Below are 13,608 nucleotides of genomic sequence, written 5' to 3' on the forward strand. Positions count from 1 at the left end.
TTTGCTATAATTATAGGTACATTTGCACTGAACAGATACCATAATACTTAAAACGTTAAATTCAAATTTTGATATATCTTTTTAAAATGAAATTGTTAGTTGAAAGTACAGAATAGTTAAAAAATAAACACTCTCCCCATGTGAAGAATGGTTTTTTAAATAGACAATGAAAATAAAATCTGGCATTTTTTCATTGCGTAATACGGAAATGGACGATGTAAAAAATGCAGAAAGTATTAACAATTGTTTATTTGGATAATTTAAAAGAGAAAAAAAATTGGGACGCTGAAAACGTACACAGTTAAACAATACGTTTTATTGTCGCGTTGATTATTTATTTGTAACGCAAATTAGAAAAAAACATATTTTAGGGGTGATTTATTTATATTAGGAGTGTAGAAGAAAATATATGAATGTTTTTTTAAGAAAGGTGTATTAAAAAATGGAGAATAAATGTTGAAAAAAAAGGAAGGCCGTGGGAAATCGCCACTGTAAATTGTTCTTATGGTTGTCAACGGGTCAAAGTTGATTTATTTGTAAGAAAAGTGCGACAGTATAGTTGTAATACAGAATAGTTTTAAAACATCCCCACCCTTCCCATGTTAAATAATAATTTCTAAATAATAACGTTAATATTTCAGTGCGCAGGTCAAATTCTGCAAAAGTAGAATTTTGTGTTCATTTGTTTACGCTGTTATGGGTTTATGTTTATGTAAACATGCACAACCGGAAGTCGTAAACCGGATGTGGGGTTACAGCACCTGTTACAAGGTGGTTTGAGTTTTATAATTATATACATTTAAGGTTCATAAATATTAATATTGATAAATATTAATGTTCATAAATATTTATCAATATTAATATTTATGAACCTTAATATTGATAAATATGAATGTTCATAAATATGAAAAGTTGTAAATATAAAGGTTGAAAAATATTTAGTGCGAGGTGAGTAAATATTAAGTTTGATAAATATTTACGTTTATTCACTTTAAAGGCGAAGTGTAATTAAATTAAAAGGATATATATTAACGTTAGTAAATATTAAGTTTATACATATTAAAGGGTGATAATAAATAAAGTTGATAAATCCAGTTAATTTATTATTATATTGTACCTAATATATTGTACTGATTTCAAAAGTAGATATCAAATATGGCTATAGTCCTATCAGTTTTAATCTAAATCCAAACATTTAGCTTTCTTGTGGTATTCGCATCTATCTTAGCTAAGAAAACTATCGAAATTTGACAAATTAATGCAGTTAAATGTATTAATTTATATTCGTGTATGCATATTAGGTCGAACCACGCAAGCCAAATTATTTAGTTTAGTAGCTATTTTTCCGGCTAAAAAAAAACAAATTGATTTTCTTTAATAGGTTCGAATACCTCATACATCGAGTTTTAAATCTGTAGACCAAAAATTGGCAAAGTAGTTTGGTAGAGCCCGTTCAGCACACAGATAGATAAATGGTTCTCAAAAGTGCAGCTCGAAATGACGTGCAATCGAGCGTAAAGACGGAAATCTGCACGAATAGAACAGGGCGCAATACTGAAATAAAACTAATTATCTAATAAGAAAAAAGAAAGAAAAAAGAAAGAATCAATGACAGTTCGTTTTTAAAAGGTATATGCAAAGTAGTCATCCTTTTTTTTAATCGCTGGGATATTCACGATCAAGTATTAAAGAAAGGTCTATTCATTTTTAGTCGCGTTTACTCTATAAGTCCCTCCGTCGGTCAGTCGGTCGGTCTGTCGGTTGGTTTGTCCGTAACACTTTTGTGCTTGGCCTTTTTGGTTAAGATCTAAGGTCTGTTGTTAATAGATGTTGTTCTTAGCTTTTCTTGACCTTTCGGCCAAGATCAAACTTGAGTATCTGTTCCGGCAGGCAAGGACCATATGTGGGGGCAACCCGACATATAAGACCTTGCTCAATGTAGGGGCAACCCTTCATACGAATTGTCACTATTCAGCTCCACTACTCACCGAGGAGTTAGTCCCCATTTCCCCTTCCTCCTCACATTAAAAATCGGCCTTGTGCCTAATTTGCTCAGTGAGGGAGCAAATAAATACCCTTTTCTTGGCCTTTTGACCAAGATCAAAGTGTAGTTCTGTCCAGCAGATACTGCAAGCAAAGGCTGTATGTAGGGGCGACTCCAGATATAAGACCTTCGTTAATGTAGAGGCAATCCTTCATAGCATTTTTTCACTATTCAGCTCCCCTACTCCCCCGGGAGTTGATCCCCATTTCCCCTTCACTCCTTACATTAAAAATCGGCCTTGTGCCTAATTTGCTCGGTGAGGGAGCAAATAAATACCGCTTTTCTTGGCCTTTTGGCCAAGATCAAAGTTTAGTATCTGTTCTTACTACATGCTGTACTTATTGTGATGTTAAGTGGGGATGACTTTTCTGTATTAATTTTTATGTAAAATGATCACTCTTTTTACAACCAGTCAGTCTCAAAGCCATTCAAGTCATTCTCCAGATCATTCAAGTTGTTTTTGAAGGATTCCAGTTATTTTTTTAGCATTCAAGTGATTCTTAAGGCCATTCAATTCATCCTTAAGTTCATTAACGTCATTCTAAGTCATTTACTTTTTATTTATTTAAGTCATTTCAACCCATTTTTTTCGGTTATTTTAGTTCATCTTTCAGAATTTCATACCAATCCTACATTCACGCATTCATTCATTACAGGAGAGCACGCGACTAATGGAAATCGGCCTTGTTCTAATAGAAAAGTGGGAGAAAAGTATGCTATTGATATCAATAGCATACTTTTATATATGTATAGAAAATAGATAGTCAGATTGAACAGAGGCTTATATATAAAAAAAAGAATGGAAAGCTTTACTTTAGGAACGTCTTTCATAACTGTTTCATCTTCTCGTTTCCGGTTGTTCCATGGTGTCAAGGTCATTTCTAATGTTTTAAGAATGGCTTTTCATTTTCATGTATTTTCTCTAATCGCTGCACGCGGCGAATGTCTCCAACTAGACAAAGCTTAGTCATTACAGTTCCTATTTCCAATGTCTCCCCACGGGACAGAGTTAGACACCAGGGTCGTTTTTTAATGTGGAGAAAAGGAACAAATATAAAAATTGTCTCAGTCGTGAAGGACTTCTCCTCTACTGACAGTGAACAAGTAATTGAAGTGTAGATCTGAAGAAGAGATACGACACGTTGATCTTGACTCGAAGGCCAGCTCCCCGCCGAGCAAATAAGGCACAAGGCCGATTTTTAAAGTGAGGAGTGAAGGGGAAATGGGGACCAACTCCCCGGGGAGTAGGGGAGCTGGATAGTGACAATTGGTATGAAGGGTTGCCCCTACATTGACCAAGATCTTATATGTGGGGTTTTCCCCACATATGGTCTTTGCTTGCAGTATGTATTTATTTGTTTCCCCACTGAGCAAATTAGGCACAAGGCCGTTTTTAATGTGGAGAGAGAGGGAGGGGGAGGGAAAAGGAGGGCCAGCTCCCAAGAGCTGGGAAACGGGAGCTGGATAGTAACTGTTGGTATGAAGGGTTGCCCCTACATTGACCAAGGTCTGATATGTGGGGTTACCCCCAAATATTGTCTTTGCTTGCAGTATCTGCCGGAACAGATACTACACTTTGAGGTATTTATTTGCTCCCCCACTGAGCAAATTAGACTCAAGGCCGATTTTTAATGTGAGGGGTGAAGGAGAAATGGCGACCAACTCCCCGGGGAGTAGGGGAGCTGGATAGTGACAATTGGTATGAAGGATTACCCCTACATTGACCAAAGTCTTATATGTGGGGTTGCCCCCACATATGGTCTTTGCTTGCAGTATCTGCCGGAACAGATACTATACTTTGATCTTGACTCGAAGGCCAAGAGTTATAAAGTAAATACAGTTAATAAGTATATATTTTCTATAGAATATTGCTAGACGCCATTTGGTGTCCGAAGGTGTATGACTATTAAGAATAAACATTCAAATAACGGAGACTAAATGTTAAATACAAACACCACAAATAACTCAAATGTATAGGATGACAAATACACATTTATACTGGTTTATACGAGTTTTGCACCCTGCGTAGCTCCCCAAATGAGGCTTCACTATTAAATGTTTACTAATATTTTACAGACACGTGTGGATCGTTTTAATAATTGTATGAGTAAATAACACGTGCCCTATTAAATTAGTATACGGGTGGCTTTCCAAAAGTAAAGCCTATTTTTATCCCGGCCGAATTGATCAGACGGCACTAAAAGATGGATCATTACGACGACTGAACTTATGCATTTATGACCTTAACGCTCTACACTTTTATTGCAAATACTGACGGAGTGAGACTTTAAGACAGTAACCCCTGCCATGGATGTGCGTCAGGTTACAGTAGCGCGACATTGTATTTCTGGCAAAAGTGCATTGGGAATTGTCGTGTCTATGTAAGAAAAATAAATTCTAGAGAACAAAAGAAATTTCGCCCCCCTTTTTATTGGTACAACTCCAGTCTTCGTCACTCTTTAACTTTTTGAGTAAAAAATAATAGGAGGCACTACGTTTGGAAAAATCCTCATATGACAAAGCGCGCTCTGAATGGCTCTTCGCAGCATTGTACATCGCTAGCAAAATGCATTGAGAATGGTTGTGACTATGTATAAATTCGGGGGCACAAAAGAAAAGGCCCCTGTTTTAATTGTACCATTCACGTCTTAGTAGCTCTTTAATATTTTGAGTTAAAAATAGGAGACTTTCCTTTGGGATTTACCCTGATAAATAATTAAAACGTTGGTTTCTTTTGTTTATGTTTATTTAATATCCCGTGTTTTCTACCTACAAGCATTTGCATACTATTTTCTTCCCCACGTTCAGTCATTTTCTTCTTCTCTTTTTTTTTATTTTTCCATCACTTTCTTAGCGATAATAATAGTGGTGCAATTTATATCAGTGCAGACGGGGAAATTGGTTAGTTTAAGTACCATTATTGCCTTGGAAGAAAATGTCTAAATAACATTTGCAATGATCGAATAGTAATGACTTTTAGTGCGATTAAAAATTATCTAATGACGCCACTCTTCATACAGTCGACTGTAAACCAACAAATAGATTAAACGTATCGAAAAAAAATCGGTTTATGCATCTAGAGTTGTATGGTGGGGTTTTGGATGTTTACGTGTCACCATTCTCTACCATGTGGCTCTGAACTATCTGAACCCAAGTTATCTTTGTCACCTATTTGAGTTCGTTCCGTGATTGGGTAAATGTCCTTATGCGTGTGTGTATGTATGTGTGTGTGTGTGTCATACATAACATAAACACATACATGTACTCCGACATATCTTTCCAACTTTTCTAACTGCTCGTTGGTCTTTTGGTCCACATGGAATTCCTCTGTTCTTGGATGGAATCTGGAACCTGTTTGAACCGGTTTTATATAGTTTTTATACACTTTCTGTCGATTGCAGAAGAATGAAAACCCAGTATCTTTGCTTGTAGTTAGTTCTAATCTCCAATTTGGAGACATATCAACTCCCTTCCAACTTGATAAATTGTCCGCTCTCTTTCTCGTCCAAATTCCAACTCGACTTTGTAGCCAGCCAATCTGATCACGTGGTAACAACTACGTTCTTCTGGTCAGCTATTTTTTTTTAGAACTTTTGGTGCAACTTGTCTATTTTATACCTTAATAATGTTTTGACAACTTTTATCAAAACATAGCTTCACATCTCATCTCTTCTTTTCTACCAATTAAATAAATAGCTATATCGAGATAGATAGCTAGATCGATAGATACACATAGATGTAAAGATATATCGACAGGTAGATAAATAACAGATAATATTTCGTGTTGCAAAGTACATAACAACTAGCAGGGAGACCCAACATTGTCCGGGATTGAATGAAGATAAACGAATGTTCCAAAATTCCAGTATTCTTATTGTCATAAAAAAATTATCTGGCCTTCGGGCTAAGATCACTTTCTTGTCTCTGTTCTGATTTTTAAATTTTTGCTTATTCAAGTGAGTGTAAACCTTTTTATACTAAGGCAGATTTTATTTTTGCTTACTTTTTGGGTAGCTGGTTTTCTTCCACATTAAAAACGAACTTCTGTCAGATTTTGCTGTATTGTATATATGTTTTTAGATAGAGTGATATGGTTCTATGTTGATTAACCCTGTCTAACTGTGTCGGATATATACTCGAGAGTCAAAACAATGAAAAGAATATTCTCTTGTCACAACCCTACTCATTACCGTACAGTGCTGTTTCGCAGCTCATCAGTGCGGCTATACAAGCAGCTGCTCAAGCCAGGATTGAAACTCGACCGTCTAGCCAACAGGCAGCAAATTCTCAACCTTACGCTATTTGTCTGCGAAACTAGAATATTTCAACACTCACACACGCGCGCGCAAACACACATATACACACACATACATACACGCACACATAGATTTTTTCGTGAGCTTGAATGTTTTTGGCTTAAATTCTACGCAATTATGCAGAATGTTGAAACTATGCATAAATAGAATTCAGCTTAATCGTCAAATGAAACAAATTATCTAACAAGAAACCATAAAAATGAAAAAGTAATTAATTAACTCTCATTTTCAAAGGAATATACACATTAGTTTACCTTCATGTACTCGCTCGCATATCCATGACTGAGTATATTAAAATAAAGTTCGTTTTAATAGTATTTAAAGAGAAAAAGTAGGCTTTTAATATCAATGTCAGAGCATGAAAAAAACTTAACTTTATATATAGATAGATGTAAGGAATAAAAAATAAATGACGAGAAAATTGCATATTGCAAACTCAGTTCTTAAGAGAAATAGTTGGCATTACTCTAGTAATTAATGCTTTTTTTTTTTTTGCAGTGGAATTATTTTTTAGAGCGAAGGTTTTGGTATTAGATAAAATAAAATTTACTTATGGAACGAGTTACTTTTAAGATTAAAAAGTGATGATTTTTTCATCAATTGAGCAAATTGAAGGTATTGATAAAAATGAAAATTAAAGAACTGTAACGTTGTACACCTTTATACACGGGACCAACATGTTGCAGCAGTTTGCGTCGCTAAGGAGACCTAGATGAAGAATAACTCGACATCTTTTTTTGTAACTACGACATCTATTTCCTCATTCTTCTCGTTACGTGTGACTTCTCGTTAAGGTTGTGACATTACTTACCTCTCCAACGCGATCGTCTTCTCTAACGTGCTCTTTCTCCGTTTTATAGGTTTTTTCTTAACTCGTAACGTAATTTCGCATGCATTTGCATACGCGCGTCCGCGCTCTCTTACAGAATGAAGATATTAGAACGATCATCATTTTTTATGTACGAGTTCATAAAACGACTCGACATATTAAATACTAATTCCATTATGATTAACAAGTTGAAAAGTAAATGGGGAAAATAATTAAGTGTCCGCTATCTTCTCATAGACATTTATAAAAAAAAACATGAATGTCCATTCTGAGGGGTTATACAGGGTAGAACGATAAAATTGTCGCCATAGAAAAGACGGCGTGATTTCATTTCCGTTTGATGAAAAACGGTTTTCATTCTTTGTTGTAGACCATCAAATAGTTGGTCAGTAGTATACAAATCTCTCTCTCTCTCTCTCTCTCTATATATATATATATATATATATATATATATATATATATATATATATATATGAGTCTGTATGCTTTTTTTGCGTATTTGTATCTGCGGAGATATGAGTGCGTGTATAAGTTGCCCTTTTTGTATTTGAAATCAGTTAAATGGCCCATTTTTTCTATCAAATCGCCTGTTCTAGCCGGGGACAACCCGCGGTGCACCTAGAGAAAGCTTTACATTCCTCCCCGAAGTGACTTTGTCAACAATATATTGCAGTTTACGCACATTGTAGAGAAGCTGCCGTTGATTTCATAAAATAAAAATATTGTTCATGTAATGGCCTCAAGTTTAAAATGAAAATTTCAAGTATCATGGTTTAATTGTGCTTTAAAAAGAAACATCCATTTCGAACGTGCTCCGGATTTATCAAAAAATCTACTGTTGATTTAGTACGCCTTATGTAGTGGTAAAACTCCTCAAATGCACGAGTGATGTTAGGCTGTATAAGGGTGTTGTCTGATCAAACTCGGACTGTACCTTTTTTAATTAATTGTTTTTGATTATCAAATTTTGATAATTATCGGAATCATTACGACACAAAACCTACCTTAGAAGACTCCAAGACACAAAATATATTTTTGTGAAATTAAATAAACCTTGATGCAGCCGTTTCCGATGGAACACACTAACATACACACATACACACTCATATACATTCATAGACACACACACACATAGACACGCACACAAACAGGGTGTATTTTCTATATGTGGAAGGATTATTTGAAATCTTAAAACTACATATAAAACAAGTGCATACCTGTTACAAATATTTCTTAATGTATTCCTTTTTGATATATCTATTTTTTAAAGATTGTATTTCTGTTTTATGGTAAAAGTTTTGGGTCTTTACATTTCAATATATTTCAGTTTTTTAATGGACCTTACCTACCTTGTATCCTGAAATGGGATAGAAAGAAAATTCTCAACCGTCTATCTGGATTCTACGAAAACTTAAATCCTATTAAAATGTAATATAATATTTGGGTTTGTATTACTGTACACATAGATTCGAAAAAGTTGTCAAAAAAACAAATATATAACAAATAAATGTTATCAAAGGCAAGATAAATTACTTTTCTACCAAACTGGATATAATTTTCGTGTTTTTATTCAATTTAACATGTTTATTCAGCTCGAAAAGCATACAGTGTTTACCGATGTATTGGAAAATTCAAAATTGGTGCCGACTCTCTCTTTAACACGGTAAGTTCGGAAAAAGGTGTAATAATGAATAAACTAGACAAAATACTGTTAGAAACTCGCTCAATATATGTTGTCGTGACATAACTTGACATATATTCAGTGGTTTCTGTATGCTTTTCGAGCTGAATAAACATGTTAAATTGAATACAAACACGAAAATTATATCCAGTTTGGTAGAAAAGTAATTTATCTTGCCTTTGATAACATGTATTTGTTATATATTTGTTTTTTGACAACTTTTTCGAATCTATGTGTACAGTAATACAAACCCGAATATTTTAACATGTACCATAGATTTTTATAAGATACAGAAAATATTGCTTTTACGAATGTTTGACCATTTACTGCTGGCCAGGCTCAATTATAATCATCATATCTTCGAACATGGCGTTGATTTCGGATGTTGGCGTTGATTTTTCCCAAGATTTTTCTACTTAGAATTATTTCTAGGAAAACATCGGGTACTTACAACAGAGACAATATGAAGGTTGCCAACAACATAAATGAAACTAATTTTTGTGGAAAGAACTAGATTCATACTTTTTTAACAAATGGATCAACACTTATCAAGGCCCAAAGGCCAATCAAGGATAAGGGTTAAAGAGTGTACTGTAGTTAAAGTGACAATATCAAAGTAATTATTAGAAGTGTAAATCTTGTAAATTGGATTACTCAAGGGAAACGCCTCATCAAGAACTTGTTTACATTGGACTTGAAGGCACCATATTGTAGTCAGCTGGAAATCAGACAAACTGAACACAGTTTCACAGGTGTGCAGTTCTAAGAAAGGAGCTTTGTCTATGGAATCTTTACGTTTAGGCACAGATAAAAAGTGAGGGAAATTATTGATAGTGGTTTCAGGTAGACGAGTGTTTCTCATGAATGTTTGGCGAGGGGGGACATCGATTGGAGCTTAGACAAGCACTTGCCATAAAAATAACGATAAAGCAGAGAAAGGCTCGCAACGTCTCTTCTGTGAGAAAGAGGTTGCAGGGAAAAGAAAAGATCATCCCCCACTCGGCTTCGAAGTTTATTTTGAACTCTCTCTGGATCGATAGAAGGAAAATCCAAGTTGTCATTCGGTGGCGTTAGCCTCTAGCCCACTGTCACCTCCCACCATGCTACATCGTTATCTAACTATAGTGATATATGTTAAGTAAAATTATTACACCGTATGTAATAGGCTGTGTCTAGTCTAACAATTATTGCTTTTAGAATATCTTTTCTGAGCGAATGCAAATCTATTATGTTTTCATTAAAACCACATTGACACTAAAACAGCTGTAAGTGTTAATTTTACTCCCTGATATCCAATGAATCTCTTTTCTAGAAGACCTCGTGTGCCACAGAATTTATTTGTACATAGTCTCTACTATTCCCCATGCAGTTTGCAAGCCATGAACGACGGCTGTGCATGGGTGTCTGGAACGCGCTTAGTCTTACGAGGGTCGTTCCAAAAGTAAAGCCTCATTTTTTTACTAAAGAAGTTGAAGAACTACGAAGACGGCAGTTATATTATTAAACGAGTTCCGGCTTCTACTCATCTACTGCGTCTTGGAAGTGACCCCGCCCCCTCGACCACGTGTTGTATTGATATCGGTGTATGCTTTCAAACACTTGTCTTTTTTAACTAAATCCAGTATGATGGCTTTTCTGATGCTTCCTGCAGGTCTGTCACGAATTTATTTTTACTTCTCTTTTTTTACAACAAAAATGATGCCAGGGTATGTTGATTAGCTATCGATCAGGATATCTTTGAGCACAATAAAAAACACAGTCTATAATAATAAACATTCATGTTCTATATTTTTCTTGGCATTCGATCAGCACATCTCTCATAATTGTAAAAATTATTCTCCCATGGTACAGTTGACCCCAACATAATCTGAAGCGTTTTATTTCATTCATAAGACAAAGTATGCTTTTTATTGTATAAGAACCGGTTGAAATATTAAGTTATTCTACAGGTCTACTACCGAATTCCATTTCCCTTGCCATCGTTTATTGAGTTATCCTAAAGTGTAAGCCATGGTTACTTGTTCTATACAAGTCTTGAAGGTGACTGGTTCTCAGTAGACAGTTCTTGAGTTGGAAGCCACAGAGCAAAAGATTATTTCCGTGTTGACACAAAGAAAACACATTCGAGGTTGCTAAAAAAAGAAAAGGTTTAATTTTTTGGATCAATTATTATTATCAATTATAATTATTTTATGGAGCAATTCTGATTTCTGATTGGTTGATAGCAGAACGTGAATTAATATGATTCGTCAGTTCCTAGTAGCATCGTTTGTAAATAGAATCTCCCAACCGTGAGGGACCATACATCCCCACCCCCATCACTCGTGTTGGGGGGATATTTCTCCTAGCAGCTTCGGCTACAGGAAGACAGGGTAGTAGTACTCGTCAAGGATCCGTTCTTGACACTCAGCCCGACAGGTGAGGGGCCGGGAACCGTTCAAGCACCTGTCGGATTGAGGTACACCGCTTGGGTACTACCTAGGAGGTACCCCCCCAGTCCTTGCCACCGGGCTTTCCGGTGGGGTAAGTTAATTGCTTGTCGCCTGAGGCGCCTTTACTGGGGAATGCCGACGGGGTGCCCAGGCAATTTTTGTTGAGGCAAGAGTAACCCTTCTTTTATGGGAAGCTTGCCTGTTCTTCACTTTCCGGCATTGTGCCAAATTTTGCTGCGGTGCACAGCAAATAAACAACTACCCCACATTAGTCAAAAATATTACAACAAACTGTATCATTTAAAGAATTTACACAAGGCAGTTGTTTCAGCTCTAAGAAAGTTATTTTAATATGCTCTATCCATTGTAGTCTTTCTTTGTTAAACTACTCTTCTTTCTGATGTGATAGCTTTTCTATTACTTTCCGGACTTGGCTATGTGTCCACATGCACCGATTTAGTGCATGGCTCAGATTTGCTAAACGTCAGCCTCATAACAGAAATCGGCGCGTCAACGATAGCATGTCGTGTCTAGTAGGTCGTCTGTATAGAATAGCGATTAGAGGGTTTAGCTGAAAACGTAGTGTATTTTATTAGCGACGGCGCGTCTACTATGTCTCTATTTAAAAGTTCGCTGGTATAAAGACTGCCGTAGGTGTTAATTTCATACGCCGATCTCGAATAAATGTCTCTTTGTAAGATGTAATCAACCGTCGCGTCGAATTTCAGAAGAGCCGAAACTGTAATTTAGCAAAATACTTATTTCACGTGGAGGGTTTCATGAAAAAAATATTACCTTTGGAGAAAAAAGCCATTCCTATTCCAGGCGAATGGTTCAATTCATCATTAACTTTGCTTGTCTGAGACGGTTTGTCATCCTAATTACACGTAATAAGTGAAACAATTACGGATGCTAATTACACGTAATAAGATGACGTCTGTCTCCTGGCATCTTTTTAATCACAATCTCAACGGTTCATCTTCAACATTCATCAACACGTCAATCTAAGATTCTGATTTTCCAAAACTTTGCCAACCAACTTTCACACTAGCAAAACAATGAAATTCTATATGTTTGGAATGTTTTATTATATATGGTTCCGTTGAACAAAAATGTTTATGGAGTGTATTATAATTTTTATTTTAGCCTCCCATATTATTATTATTATATTCCCAGAGTATTTTTTAAAGGTCTGTACGAAATAATCACGTTTGGCACACCGGTTCCCGTCAGATTCCCGAAGTTAAGCAACGATGAACCTGACCAGTACCAGATGGGTGATCATTTGGGACTTTCAGGTGTTGTATGTACTCTCCGCTTATCTCGGCATTGTTTCTAGTCGCCCTGGACTTCTTGCCACTGGACTAAAACAGAGACGATTTAGGAGAGGCGCGGTTGTAGATTGTGCAACCTTTGCCACACAATTATACGCGCAGCTGCCCCTACAGAGAGTATCCTTTATCTTTAGAGACTTAACGGAGGCATTGATGTTAAGGTCTCTACACGATATGTTACTCATTGAATGCTAAACTAGTTTCTTTATTAAATTAGCCGTTGTATGAAATACATACGTACATATAAAGACTGTCATCCACAGTCACACTGTTTCGCTGTATCACAGCTCGTCAATGCGGTAAGCAAACACCTAGCCCGAGCCAAGAATCGAGCTTACAAACATTTTGATAGCCGGCATCTCTATTATCTGACCTATGGGAACGTCGTCCGTAAATGATATTTAAAAATATTTAGCCGCTACCTTTAAAGTGTTTCATGTTTTTAATACAAAGAACAGCGCTTCGCATCGCGCTAATTAACGGGCGACATCATTTAAGGAAACTTCTCTACAAAAGGAAGAAAGATGGCAATATATATATATATATATATATATATATATATATATATGCAGTGCCGCTGAAAGGAAAATTGGCACATATAATTTTTTTCAAAAACCGCAAAGTAAAGCAAAATTGACTGTAACTGTTTAAACAACCTACACCTCATTTGAATTGAACTGCCCTTTATTCCTCTATAATTTTAGCTGTGCATATTTTTATTTTAATTGAAGTATCATAGTGTTCACGTCAATTAAAAAAATTAACTAAGGTATAAAGCAGCAAAAAATGCTTCAAACCACCTTAAAATATCCACCTCGTATATTGTCTTAGTTTCTGCATGATTGCTTCTCTTTAAAATAGTTTCTTCCGCACGCTAGAAAAGGTATGATTCCTGGATTCGATATATATATATATATATATATATATATATATATATATATATATATATATATATATATATATATATATATA

At 35.6% G+C, this 13,608-nt stretch overlaps 1 pseudogene; it reads left to right on the top strand.

Annotated features, from left to right (window-relative positions):
- The first annotated feature begins 2,318 nt into the window (after positions 1 to 2,318).
- Positions 2,319 to 2,446, top strand: LOC145255979 (U2 spliceosomal RNA; annotated as a pseudogene).
- Positions 2,447 to 13,608: the final 11,162 nt, after the last annotated feature.

This window comes from Euprymna scolopes, chromosome 31 (genome assembly GCF_053919585.1).
Source record: "Euprymna scolopes isolate OS-2025 chromosome 31, ASM5391958v1, whole genome shotgun sequence".
NCBI classification, from domain to species: domain Eukaryota; kingdom Metazoa; phylum Mollusca; class Cephalopoda; order Sepiida; family Sepiolidae; genus Euprymna; species Euprymna scolopes.